The sequence below is a fragment of the Pungitius pungitius genome, chromosome 10 (genome assembly GCF_949316345.1).
Source record: "Pungitius pungitius chromosome 10, fPunPun2.1, whole genome shotgun sequence".
In the NCBI taxonomy this organism is placed as follows: Eukaryota; Metazoa; Chordata; class Actinopteri; order Perciformes; family Gasterosteidae; genus Pungitius; species Pungitius pungitius.
Genome location: NC_084909.1, coordinates 16,041,993 through 16,056,425, shown reverse-complemented (window position 1 = coordinate 16,056,425; position 14,433 = coordinate 16,041,993). Strand labels below are relative to the sequence as shown.

General features: G+C 40.9%; 2 long non-coding RNA genes across 3 annotated transcripts in view; one reads left to right on the top strand and one right to left on the bottom strand.

Annotated features, from left to right (window-relative positions):
* Window positions 1–14,433, bottom strand: part of LOC134132835 (uncharacterized) — a 391,917-nt gene that overhangs the window by 27,634 nt on the left and 349,850 nt on the right. The window lies entirely within an intron of this gene.
* LOC119228698 (uncharacterized) lies at window positions 606–9,108 on the top strand. 2 transcript variants are annotated; one of them, XR_005121542.2, is made up of 4 exons: window positions 606–823; window positions 7,834–7,904; window positions 8,043–8,114; window positions 8,930–9,108. It is a non-coding gene; the product is annotated as an uncharacterized LOC119228698 (long non-coding RNA). The 2 variants fall into 2 exon arrangements; XR_009957002.1 differs by lacking the exon at window positions 606–823 and having other exon boundaries at window positions 6,856–7,904.

The window sequence follows — 14,433 nt, the reverse complement described above, 5'->3', positions numbered from 1 at the left end:
AAAGGAATACGGCAGCTGTAATTAAAACGAGAGAAACAGCCTGGCAGACATTCGCGGACCGACTGAATGCAGAAGGGATTTAAAAATATCTACTGTACAATGTTTTAATTGCTTTTAATATGATTATTTTATGTGTTGGTTTTATTGCTGTATCTGTGTTTATGTGCTATATGCACTGGTTTTACTGTAGTGTCTTTGAGTAGCATGTAAATCACTATATGAATAAAATCTATTATTATTTAGCCTATACTTTGCCTTAAAAGTGAGCAATTCATATTCCTCTGGAAATTTACCCTAAAGTAATTTCAAACCCTTATTCACAATGCAAGAATATGTGTCTAATTCTAAATATCTTTCTAAAGTAATGTGCACAGAACAAATAAGACTGGAAAAGATCCTGGCAACAGGTCAAGATAACATTTTTAAAAATTGCAGGCTGGTAAGTGTCACAGTTTGGGGTTTTCTTCCTGTTTTATTTTGTAGTCTCATGTCTCTTGTGTCCCTGGGGTAGATTCACTTCCCTCCTTGTCCTGTGATTGTCTGCAGTGTCGATGATTGTCTCCCCCTGTGTCCAATCACCTGCACCTCCCTTGTGTATTTAAGCCCTGTGTGCCTGGTGTCCCTGGTCGTGTCATTGTTCCTGTTTTCCTGTGTGCATGTTGCATGTGGTTGTTTGTGCCATGATCCCCATGTCATTTTGAATTTCGGCTTTTTGGATTTTGAGTTTTTGGCTTCCTTTTGACTATTAAAGTCTGTTTTTGTTTTTCTGGAAAACCCTGCGTCTTTGTCCTCCCTGCCTGCCCGCACCGCACCCTTTTGACAGGTAAGTGCCTTAACAGTTGTCAAATGGTGTAGAATTTCCTTACAAGATGCCTGCTCACACATTTTATCTGAAACTGATTTTAGGAGTTAAAGGCTCATTTGTCTGGCACTTGGGGAGAGGGGGAGGATACCAGCACCATGCAGGCTTCAACCTAGCTGAGGAATTGGCCCGTGTTGTAAACCAAGGAAGGCCTGTGATGGAAGGGATTCAGGGTGGGACAGCTACGGACTCCGTTCCACCTGCAGAAACTGCCCTCTTCATTTTCCAGTAGTGCACATCAAACCCAATCACCCATTTATATGGGCATATGTGGACTGTCTTGTGGAAATCCTCTTTTAATGTAACACATTCTTATGTGGCCAGGGAAGGCAATAAAGATGTGTGCTATGGTCTTCAGTGCCAAACACACACACACTGACTATTTATATTGCCCTCATGACGTTTACAATTGTTCACTCCTCACTGGGCAGTTTCTCCCACCAGCGGACACCCCCCCCCTAACCCCGTCCTGTCGGTCGGTCCGCCCGCAATGATTACTACCCTCTCTGTTATTTTGACATGCTTATTATCTGCCGGACCTTCTTGCGGTCCGTGAGGGGAAAGAAGGTTGGGGACCACTGATCAAAACAACTGCAATAGTATGGTCTAAGAGCAAACTGGTGACAGTAGTAGTGACATGTTATGCATGTTAATAAGAATACATCTGAACACATTCAGAAAATAACTGAATAACTGTCAACCACGTTTGTTTTTGATCAGAGCAGAAGCTGATTTAACACATGAGACTGCAGGATTAACTTTAGCCTGTCTGGTGAATGCTAGCTTCAAAAAATAAATCGCCATGGTTACCTGGCCTGGTTTGATTCAACCTGCTTGTAAAGGACCTCTGATAGGGTGGAGTATTCGAATATATCGTTACTATTTTAAAGTATTTTATTTTAGGCATTTTGCTACGGCAATCGCAGCATTTCCGGTTGCGCTTTTATTTTGAAGGTTGGAAAACCGGAAGTGGGCAGTTAGAAGCGAGAGTAAGACGTTATATGGAGGGGAAAACTATAAAAACACGGAAAGAGTCACTGTTTTATTAGTTTAGCACCCGGTTGACAGGGGCACACGGTTAGTATCTGTTCAAGTTTATAAAATATTGTTCTAGATTATTAAGTTTTCTTTCTGTTCTGTATAAGATGCTAATCAGTGTTAATATTTATTTTTTCTCTTACTACTTACGGTGTGTTCAATAAAATACCTATGGACCATCAGTTTAACACTAGACCATAATTCAGCCAGGGATGCTGCACTGCTTTCATGCAAAGAAGTCCAAGCTAAATTCCTTTAGTTTTCCTTTAACCTGAATATCTCAGCTTAATCCCTTTTCCTGGTTTTGTGCAATACCCCCCAGGTTGTGTTAGGGTTTCTTGGTTTGTTGCCAATTTGGTCTTTGAATTCTGAAATTCAATGATCTTGTTTTGCAAGCAGATGTTCACTTGTTATTAAACTCCGAGTTTAAATGTTTAAATGCTCTTAATGCAATTTAAAAAATGCTCTTAATGCAATTTACCATAGTTTTTTCATATTTTGGGGAGTTTTTCCTGTGCCGATGTGAGGGTTTCGAGACAGAAGATGTTGCATGTGTACAGACCCTAAAGCCCTCTGAGGCAAACTTGTAATTTGCGATTTTGGGCTATACAAAATAAAATGAATTGAATTGAATGTTCCTTGGAGTTATAACATTTTACATTTTGAAGAAAATCGTCAAGAATTGTCCAAAATGGACGCATGATCACGCCCAAGTAGTTTAATGAAAACTCTTGATTTAATAACTTTTGACCCCACGGCTGTCAGGATCAAGTTGCCTGATTTTGAAATGGATCGGATTTAAGCTCTCATAGGAGTTTGTTCGTTTGTAAATGGAAAAAACAATGGAAATGGCAAAAAATAAAGAGAATCACTCTAGCAGACCCTAATTTCCCAATAGTCTGAAAATATTTAGGGATGTTCTAGGACTCAATGTGAACATGTCCTAAGGATTTGGTGAGGACAGGCCTTATACTTTTGAAGTTATAGGTCTTTCCTTTCCAGGCCACACCCCTTACAAACTTCATTGGTTCATAACTTTTAATGAAAAATTAGATCAACATTCTTTCAATAACTTTTGATGGCATTGAGCTAAGGATCATTTCGTAAGAATCGAACCAAGCGTCTGGGAGCAGTTCGCAAAAATGTGTTTTTAACAAAATTCAAAATGGCAGAAAAAATCGGTAAGCCCATTTGCATACCATGATTTCCTTTTTTTGTAGAGAACATCTAAGAGCACCTCTGTGCAAAGGTTCGAGTCAATCGGTAAAAGTTGGCAAAAATTTCCCCAGAGCACTTTATTTCATCCCCTAATCGCGCAACCCCAAGAATATCTAAGTTTGCGCACTTCTGAAGCGCATGCAAAAATTCTAGAGTTTTTGAATATGGCAAAGGCCCCAGAAGTGCGATTGAAGTGGCGAAAGAATAAGAATACTCCTTGGAAACTCAATAGGGCTTCGCCCGACTTTCAGTCGGCTCAGGCCCTAATTAAAACAATGTACATGCCTGTATCAGATGCAAGTAGTAGTTCATTAGTGACCATGGCCAGTCTTTTAAGAGGGGTGAGTCGGCATCAGGCTCAAAAAGTTCTGTATTGAAATGGAGCCGAATCTCGAGGATTTTATTTTAAAGGAATTGAATCTGCAGGTTGGTTCAGTGGGGGAGGGAGGGGGGTACAGAATTGATTGTTTTATAAAAGGATTATTGGCTCGTAAGCATGTTTAATGATCAGATCTGAAAAATTCTTTGCTTATTTAACTGTTTTCTGATATAAAAACAGTTGTTTTAGGGAAAGAAGTGACTCACTTATTAGGGTCCTCGCTACAACTAGTCGTAGAGGAACCTATTGTATTTCAAGGAATTATTATTATTATTCTCACAAACCGCAGGCCTTTTTGGGGCCTTTATCATATTCAGAAAGTTGTTAAATTTGGCATGGATATCCATGCCAAATTTAACAACTTTAAAAAATGTGATAATTTTTGGGTCTCATGTTTGGTTATAAAGAGATGCCTCTATAGCACCCTCTAGAAATTTAAAAAAGACCACACTAGGCCAGTTTCCGCCCCCGATGTCCGATCAACTTGATTTGACTACATTAAAAGAATCTAGGAGTTTGCTGAACTCTGAACCAAGCAAGGAAATGGGGCAGCAAACATGGATATTGAAATCAAAGAATAAGAACTTTATCATAATGAACCATAATGCAGGACAGGAGGTCCTGAATAAAACCAGAATTAAGGTTTTGGAGATCTGTTTATTAGGACGCATAGAATGGAATGCTTGTATGAATAAAACTCAGATATTCAAATGAGGAAAAACAGCCAAGAGAGACCAGGGAGTGACTAAAAATATTTTTATGAATAACTCCATGGGGATGAATATTCCATGGGGGATGATTCAATTAGCGGTGTGCATTCCTCTGGGCTAGTCCAAGATTCAGTAATCACAAAAAAGTCTAAATCATTTGTCAAAATAGAATCCTGGCAGATAAAAGACTTATTGCTAAGGGATCTGACATTTAGTAGGCAGATCTTGACTGTTACAACAGTGTGGGGTGGAAACAACATAAATCAGGTTCTGTGTGGAAAAATTGAACGGGGACATTCCGCGGTCAGGGTATTGTGGGCATACTCCACCCACATGAGCAAGAGAGACGAGGTCGCTAGATGCCCGGAGACCAAACACCTTAGAGCCATCTCCATCTCCTGGTTATTGCGTTCAGTCTGGCTGTTGGACTGGGGTGGAATCCAGATGACAGATGTGAACTCCCTCCAGAATACCGACGTAAACTGAGGTCCCTGGTCAGAGACCACATCTGTGGGGAGACCATGAAGCCGGAAGACATGCAGCAGGACCAGCTAAGCAGTCTCCTTGGCCGAGGGGAGCGAATTGGGCCATTTTGCTGAACCGATCTACCACTGTCAGGATGGTGGCATGTTTGTTGGACAGTGGGAGCCCGGTAACAAAGTCCAAGGAGATGTGGGACCATGGCCGATGGCAAACCGACAGAGGTTGCAGGAGGCCAGCAGGAGCCTGATGGTTTGTGCTGGTTGCAGACAGGGCAGGCGTTGACGAACTCCCGGGTGTCTTTCTCCAGAGTAGCCCACCAGAACCTCTTCAGCAAGACGTCCCTTGTACGCTGGCTCCCAGGGTGGCAAGCCAGCTTGGAGCTATAGGCTCACTGAAGGATATCGGACCTCAGGTTCTGAGGGGCAAACCGGCCATCAGGTGTACAGGAGCTAGGACCGGGCTGGACCTCCAGGGCTGCCTTGACTTCCGGGCGTTGGGTTCCGGGCCACCAACCAGTACACTATCCTTGCGGTCCCTGTAGATATGCATATCTACTGTTCTGTTCCCAAAAACCCATACAAAGCTGAGAACTGAGAAAGTGCCACGGACCAGTGTACTCACTCTGTCTGATTACCGACATTCTTCAAAATATCTTTTTTGTTTAGCAGAATAAAGAAATTCATACAGGTTTGAAACAACTTGGTGGTGAGTAAATGATGACACAATTTTCATTTTTGGGTGAACTATCCCTTTAAAGAGCACAAAGCCCTCTTTATTACGACACCAAACAACATTTACCTCTAATTGTTGAGATACTTCCCATAAAAAAAACCTATACAAACAAATTACTTACACAAAACATCCTGATAATATATATACAATTTTGAGTATACACTTGCCGTAATATTGCATATTGATTAAATTCGAAATGCAGAAGAAACATTAGAAAATATCTAGTTAGTTAAATATACAGCTTTCAAAATGCAAAGCGGGTTTTTAACCCCCAAATAACATACGTTAGCTACCTCTTCTAACGTGTAACTCGTTGTGGGCGAGTTATAATTAAAATAATCGAATGGCATCATTCAAGTTTTTTTCGAGAGAAGGGCCGTCGACGGCCGTTATGAGTTTTAAATGGTTACATTAAAATATCCGAAGTTGCAATTGAATAAGTGAACTCTCAACTCTGCTAGCTACAAAAACAACAAAATAGCTTTATGCTGTTATTTGACTTTAGCTAACTGAGTGGCCATTGCAGTAACTTTTAAGTGACAATTTGACAAATGACAACTTGACACACTTCATAAAGCAACAACCCACAACGATTGTTTGTTTGTAATATTCATTAATTAAAGAAGAGATATCGGTTAGATTAACTTTTTATGGCAAAAAAATGCCTCAGTTAGTCTTGTCTCCTGAAAACTAAAACGAAGGGTATCAAACGTCCAACTGTCCCGCCACACTGTTGAACACAGAATGTCCGACACTAACACGGCAATTAAATCACAGTTGCACTCTGACCTTCAAGCATGTAAGTATTTTAGTGTCAGAGTTGTGACATACAAGACAAGCCTCTTTAGGCAATATTTTCATGGCCTGTGTCAAACGATCGTGCGATCAAAGAAGAACTCCTTCATATTGTGCCAATAAAAGACCGAACCAGTGGTATAGATGTGAAAGAAACAATGATGGCTGCATTTGCGTGCAATCATGCACAGGGAGCAACTTGTGTCTAAATCATTGAATTTAAACGTCATGAATCCATATGCTTAACCAGGAAGGGAAGGGCTTCCAGGTGACCTGCCGCTGCGCTGCACTGTGAGTTGGCTGTCAAAAGGCCAGGAACCCTTCTTTGAGCTTTTGAATGCTGTGAAACTGTTCATTGAAGAGCAGGACAAGGACTATCCCCAGCTCTCAGGACCTCGAGTGGATTATGGATCTGGCCTTTTTGGTCGACGCGCTGTGTCACTTGGACAGACTAAACCTGACCCTGTAGGATAAGTTAAAAAGGCTGCTTGACCTGGTGCAAAGTGTGTTTGCATTTGTCAACAAACGGTAGCTGTTCAAGGTGCATATTCCCACTCTGCTAAAATCCAGCGGGCAAGTCACCAGCGCCGCCCTGAATAAGCCAAGAGCCAGATATACAACACTGATTGAAAACCTGCACAAAAGCTTTGTGATCCGGTTCCGTGATGTACAACTGAAAAGGCCACAGATTACGTTCCTTATTAACCCATTTAATGCAGAGACGGACTGCTTGAAAGCCCCGTGGCTGAGTTGGAGATGATTGATCTTTGTGAGGAGGACCAAATGAAACCTGCTTTAAGGGAATGGACCAATGCCAATGGAAAAAATACCATAAAGTCAAACGGGCTGCGCTAAATATACTGTCAATGTTTGGGTTAACATACAGCAGGTGAAATAAGTATTGAGTATTATATTAAGGAGCTGTTGACATGAAATTTTTACCAGATGTTGGTAACAACCCAAGTAATACATACATACATACATATAAAGAAACCAAAAGAGTCAAAAGTTCAGAAATAAAGTTATGTGTAATAATTACATTACATTACATGTTATTTAGCTGACTCTTTTACCCAAAGCGACTTACATTGCATTATAACCCGTGGATTACATTTTTGCCTGGGGAGAAATTAGGGGTAAGGCGCGCGATGTTAGTGTCACGTCACCTGTTAGTTGTGTTTGGCTGCATTGTTTACTAGTTGCATATCACAGATGTAACATTACTCAACTAATAAATGAGGATCTTATTAAAGTCAGTCAAATGTAAGCACATTAATGCCTCAATGATTAGGATAATGTATAATATATATTGCATCGCGGCTACTTTTGTTTTTAATCCTCATGGTTTATTTTCATGCTCACTTTTTTGTCTGTAGACTTTGATTAAGTAACAAGTAAGTTACTTGAATGAAGGATTTCTACTTATAAATACAGTATTTACAGCAGGTTGTGGTGTTGATAGATATTCTTACTGTAGTACAATATCTGCATCTGTGTGGAAATGAGAGAACAGACAGGCAAACATGGTTATGTTGTTTATTACATAGTTTAATGGTCAGAAGGTGAACTTTACATCACACTTCAATACACTTATTAACATGTCATGCTCTTCATAGTGACAGATTAATCTGGGACAGCAGGGATGACGGCTCTGCACCCTTCATCCTGAAGAAGAGCTGTCCTCCAGGTACGAAGATGCACAAGCTCCAGGTGTATCTCCAGAAGAAGCTGGCTCCTCCATACACAGAAGGAGATGCACATCATCTTGTTTGCACTTCAGATGTTCATTTATTGACATGTTCATTGTTGTATGTTTACATCACAGTGAAGGATGAAGAGCAGGAGCTGGGGAGGCCCATGTTGACCATCTTTCCTTCAAAGCATCAAGTGCAGAGCTGTGAGTAAACTTTTGCTCTCTTTTAATTCTTTGTTTCTACCACATGAAGATACTCAATCACTTACAGTTCCGCCAGTTTGCTGTAAACTGTGTATTCTATACCTGCATCCTAAGAATATTCACAAATAGTGTTCATCAAAGTCTTCAAAGTGGTTTCCTTGTTGTCAATTAGAAACCAGTGCACTGTTTTCTGACTAAATCTAGGGAGCATTCTAGTGTACAGCTGCAGTAAAGTGAAGATGTAAAGTTACCTTCTTGCGTCAACTTACTATCAATAGTAATAATTGTGAAAGACACCGGTGTAAATCATTAAACAGCACATTTATTGAATAATACTTGAAAGCGGGAGACACAAACAAGTGGTGCATTGATGATACTCAAAGGTCTTCTTCCCAAGGACTGGAATATGTAGCTGGAAGATAAACATTAAAACTTAAGATTAAAAAGGCCTTAGGAAACACAGAGTGAAGGTAATAATCCTTAAATGTATGCCTTCATGCTGTTCACCTTAGGACACACATTTACCTCACAAGTTCACTCTAGATCATCTGGACATTGACACACAAACATCTTGACTATCAGCAGACCATGAACACATGGTGAGAGAGACACGTTAGTCTCTCTGTTGTCTAAGTCAATATTACTTAGACAACAAAGACAAAACATTATTTATGTTTTTCCAACAATTCAGCATTAACTAGAAGTAACTAACTTGTAGGTCACGTCCTATTACATTAAATTATATGTTTACCCACAGAAGTGTATGATTCTGTAGGTCAGAAGGACTTATTGTACTCTGTCTTCTGTTTTTATAGATGCCACGTTGTCCGTCTCTGCCCCTGCTGTCCTCACCAACTGGACCTTTGTAGACAGGAAGCACTTCCTGCTTTATAAACACAGTGAGCAGAAGGACATGCTGAAGGAGACAGGACTTACAATACTCTGTAGTCAACATGGAATGTCCCTGTTGTGTTTAATAAATACATCTAATTCACGCTGTCTACATGTCATCAATGAGTTTTGAAGCCATTACACTGGTTTGAACTTTAGCTTCATTACATCCTGTGAGTGAATTCTAATCATTGTACCACCCATCAAATTATGCTGATCATAATGAAATACTGTTTACATGTAGATAAATAGCTAAAATGATTGTCATGATGATGCAAACGATTATGTCAGGGGTACATTAACTATATTGAGACATCACCTGAGTACAGCCAGGTGTGTATAGAGAGGGCGAAAGGACAAACTCTTTCCACTAAAATAGTGATAACCAGCAGACAGCAAAGTGAGGTAAACATTAATTTATTTGTAAAAAAGCTCTTCATCATTCATGTGTCTCTTTGCCCCAGAGTCCAGGAGAACAATTCAGTGCAAGGTGCTGAAACAAGCACAATAACAATAGCTTTAAAGCGCCTTGGACAAGGTGTTTCAGCACCTTAGACAGTGGCAACAGTGATGCACATTTATTGGCTGTCAGTGAGTGCCAGGTATTCACAAATGACCAATGATAACAAGGCTTATTTTTCTTCAAACAAACAAAAAAGTACAAAACAGTTCATGTGTACACTCTGTTGTAAAGCAAATGAATGAAAATAAATTAAGATTTCTCCCCGTCCGGGAATCAAACCACGGTCTTCTGTGAAAATAAAGCTGCAATTTGATTGGCTGTCAGTGAATGCCAGCTATCCACGGCTGGCCCCCGCGGGGGCAGCTGGGATTCAAACCACCAACCTTGCGGCCCCCAGCGCACTGCACTACTCCATGCTCCACCATCATGAAGAAAGGGAGGTGCAAAATGGTATGGAAAGCCAAGACAACAGCGGTCCGTAATTAAAAAGCAATCCAGACCCTTGTCAGTGGAAATTAATATCAGCTGGTTCAGTCCCAACTGATGGCCTATTTAAAGGTCACATTGCCAAGGTGTCACACAAGACACATCCCATGATGGGTAAAAGCCAAAGAGCTGTCTCAAGACCTTCACAACCTAATTTTTGCAAAACACAATGATGGCATTGGTTATAAGCTCATTTGTAAGCTTCTGAATGTTCCAGTGAGCACTGTTGGGGCCATAATACAGAAGTGGTAAGTCAATCATTTCACCATGAATTTGTTTTTAACTAGGTGCTCCTCGCAAGATTTCTTACAGAGGAGCAAAAAGAATAATCAGAAGAGTTGTCCAAGAGCCAACAGTACCCATTAGCAGGTACTGTTCTCTCAAAGAAAATGGTAAGTAATGCACTCCATTACCATGGCCTGTTTACACGCTCACCACGCAAGACTCCATTGCTGGAAAAAAAGCATGTTGAAGCTCGTTTAAAGTTTGCTGCACAACATTTGGAAAAGCCAGTGAAATACCGGGAGAATGTAGTGTGGTCTGATGAGAGCAAAATTGAACTGTTTGGATGCCATAACACACACCATGTTTTGAGGATAAATGGTACTGCACATCACCCAAAAAACACCATACCAACAGTGAAGTTTGTAGGTGGGAACATCATGGTGTGGGGCTGCTTTTCAGCAAATGGTATTGGCAAACTTCACAAAATTGTAGGAAGGATGACAAGTGAGATGGAGGAAGGGGTGGGTAAGAAAAATAAGGAAAAAAAGCCCATAAGCCCATTTCTGCCATAAAAAAAACCCAAGTCGTTGGTTTGTTCATTTATTTATCAGAGACTTTTTTGCCCCCTGCATCGCCACTGCTGCTTTTCATCGCCTTTTTTTTGCAGACATATTTGTCCCGTATGTTTTTCCACAACTTTGTACACCCCGTGACCGGCAAACCAGCTTGTACGTATATTTCTTCCGACAAAAGCTCTTCAATCTGATAGTTTCTGTGAGACTTGCTAAGGACAGTAACTACAAACGTCAGACACTACAAACGTATCCAATAAAACCAGATAAGGTCACTAGTCGCTTTTGACAGAAAGTCGCCACAAGGGTTTAGAAAGTCAGTTTACCAAACAATGAAGGAGCCTACGCATTTTCAAATTATTATTTTTTTGGCGGAAATGGGCTTCCATAGAAAAGTGGACACCGAAAATATTTTTAAGAAACATACCCATTGAAATCTGAAGTGAAGTTGTCTCTGAGCCCAATATGAGCAGGATCCTGAGCCATTCATTTACAGCCCAACAACGTGCTCATGAGTGTTCCATAAAACAACATAAAAAGCCATTTACTGATGGAGGGGTTGTCAAAGAATGCATGAGTGCAGTAGCTGAAACACTACTTGAGGGAAAACAAAGACACAAGCGTTGTGAGAGGAAAAAAAACAAATTCCCTTGTCAGCTGCATCTGCCACAAAGAAAAGTGAAATATTATGCCAGGATGTGCTAGCCCAACTTGATGAAGCCACCATGTGTAGATTTAGCTGTGGATGAGTCCACTGACATGTGTGACAATGCTCAGCGGTGGAAAGTAACGAATTACATTTACTCGCGTTACTGTAATTGAGTCATTTTTTGTGTACTTCTTTTTAAATCAGTAACTTTTACTTAAGTATTTTTTGTTTGAAGTATTGTACTTCGCTACATTTTAAATCATTTCCGTTACTGAGTAAAAAAAATGCAAAGGAAAAAAAAATCACGCTCAGGAAACAAACGTCACTGCACTGATTGAGTGATAAGTGGGAGCACGAATGCGCTAAACAAGAATGATGGAGACTGACAAAACAGACGCAAACCCAGCTGAAATCGAATAAAACTACAAAGCGTAGCCGCTAAACCGGAAGTACGTAGATTTTCACAGTAAGAATCGACGCAACTGTCTGTAATGACAGCGGTTACCAGGGTAACAAGAGGAGAAAAGTTCATTAACGGATATATTTAATAATCCTGGTCTGACAGGATGTGTTAGCAGCAGTAGGTGACTACACTCGCTGCTCTTGGCTCTGATATTTATTGTCCACGTATTGTTTTGCTTCTGTGGAGCAGAGCAGAGACAGTTTAAGGAGATCGCAGAGTAAACGGTCCGCCACTGGAGTGCATACGTCCCGACGTCAGCGAACCATCGGTTGGACCACCAGCGCCACCCAGTCAGCCCTTCGCGCCGATCATCAGTGGCCCGCATTCGGTCGAAGTCAGCAGAATCTGGCCCGAACCTGAAATGAGTTTGACACCCCTGCTTTACTGAATCCACAGTTCATGCCATACTTAGTGGTTGTAGTAATGTTTAAAATGTTTTATTGGATGATCTGCACTAAAATCTTTCATTTTTATATTATATTATTTTTGCTATTACACTTTAATTTGTAAAGGTGTTCCTTCAATTAAAAACAACTAGATTGAGATTTATTTTCCCTTGTCTTTTTTTAACAACACTAGAATCCCGCACCCCACCCAGCTGTTAAAAAAGTAACTCAGTAAGCCTCTGTGGATGGTGGTTCGACCTGATGGTGGTTGTCCCTGCAGTGGTCCTGCCGTACACTTGTTCTGCTACTTGCAATTACTTGTATCATTTCTGTTAGAGAAATTGAATGTATTGTACATATTTTACATTGTTGATTCTGTACACATGACATCCATTGCAGTCTGTCCATCCCGGGAGAGGGATCCCTCCTCTGACGTTCTCCCTAAGGTTTCTTCCCTTTTTTCCCCATGAAGGGTTTCTTCATATATTGGGGAGTTTTTCCTGTGCCGATGTGAGGGTTTCGGGACAGAGGATGTTACATGTGTACAGACTGTAAAGCCCTCTGAGGCAAATTTGTAATTTGCGATTTTAGGCTATACAAAATGAAATGAATTGAACTGTGTTAGATTGTTTCCACCTGTGTCTAATCACCTGCACATCACCAGTATATTCATACCATCTTGTCCCTTGTCGGTTCATTGAATGAATTTCCAATGTCAGTTAGATTTTGTTTTCTAGTCTCTTTGCCCACAGTTTGCCCCTAGGCATTTTTTATATGTGTATTAACAGATTTTTGTTCTTGGAATCTGTTGGTGTCCTTTTATCTCCGGGCCTGGACTCTTTCCGCGTGAAACATCGAATGTGACATTTAAAAAAAAAAATCAAATCTGCAAGGCAGAGACTTATTTCTACAGTTACAATGCCTTTCAGCACATGAGGCTTGATTGTGACAATTAAGAAGGTCATGTCTGAAATTGTCAAACGTACAAGACTGATGATACCGACTTTTGAGAATACCCTAAATTTGAAAAGAGCACCCCACAAATGGACACTTTATTCTGTTTCTTTAAATGTTGATCATTTTGCCCAACTACTTAATTTATGAGCACCTGGGTGGCGCAAACAAAGATTGCTTGCTAGAGCGACTAGCTAGCTAACTTGGTTATCTTCACATATATACACCCCGTGAACTGGGTTACTTAGCTAACGTTAGGCCTCTAACTATCGTCTACATTAACATAACCGCAGATGCTTTCTCTTTCAGAGCTGTAGCGCCACTTTTCAAAGGTCGACTCATGTTCATCGTCTCACTGTTATGGTTTGTCTCTGACCCCAAGTGCACGACACCTACAGCTTAGGTTCAGCCGGAAATATGGCGTAGTTTATTTCACATTCAAAATCCGAGAAACAAACAAAAACGAGAACTGCCTCCTTAATTGGCAGGGGGGGGGGGAACTAAAAAAAGGCAACTCCAAAAACTCTCTTAGTCCGTGGGCGCTCTTAGTCCAATCAAAAAAAGGAAAACTCACTCAATACTCACAGGAAACAAAACTCTGCGTAGGAAAATCCAGAAGCCTCTCCAAGAGGAACACAGGGGAAGAACAACCTCTCTCTCTGGGGAAAACAGCACGAACTCACAGCGAGCCACTGGCAGATCTGATCCTTAACTCCCCCGTAGGATGAGCTAACGAGCTGCAGCTGCGATGATGAGCAGGGCGGCGTCAGGTGTGCTCCGGTGCGTCCCCAGCTCGTCCTCGCCGCCCGGCGTGCGACTGTCTGGCTGGTCGAGCCCTAACACTCACTGGTTAACTGTATTCATCCGCCACCATATTCAGCCTGCTTGTTTGTCTAAAACGTATTGATCCGCATGGTTTTGGTTATTGATGCAGCTTAGTAGATAGTTTGTGACCTAGTATGGTGTGATGATACCTTTTACCTATTCAACTTTAAGCCTCGATATAATTTTTATGGACCCGTTGTATACAAAGTCCCCACCGCACAGTTCATGAAGGGGAAAATTAGCGACAAACTTTTTTAGTAGCAGAATGTATGCATTTGTATTTTTGCGTAGATTTTGACAATTTAACATGGGGGTCCATTGGAAATTGAATTCGCATTGGCCGTTTGTGAGACTGCAGTTATTGCCACTTGTTAACAACAAGTGGCAATAACAATGACAAACATA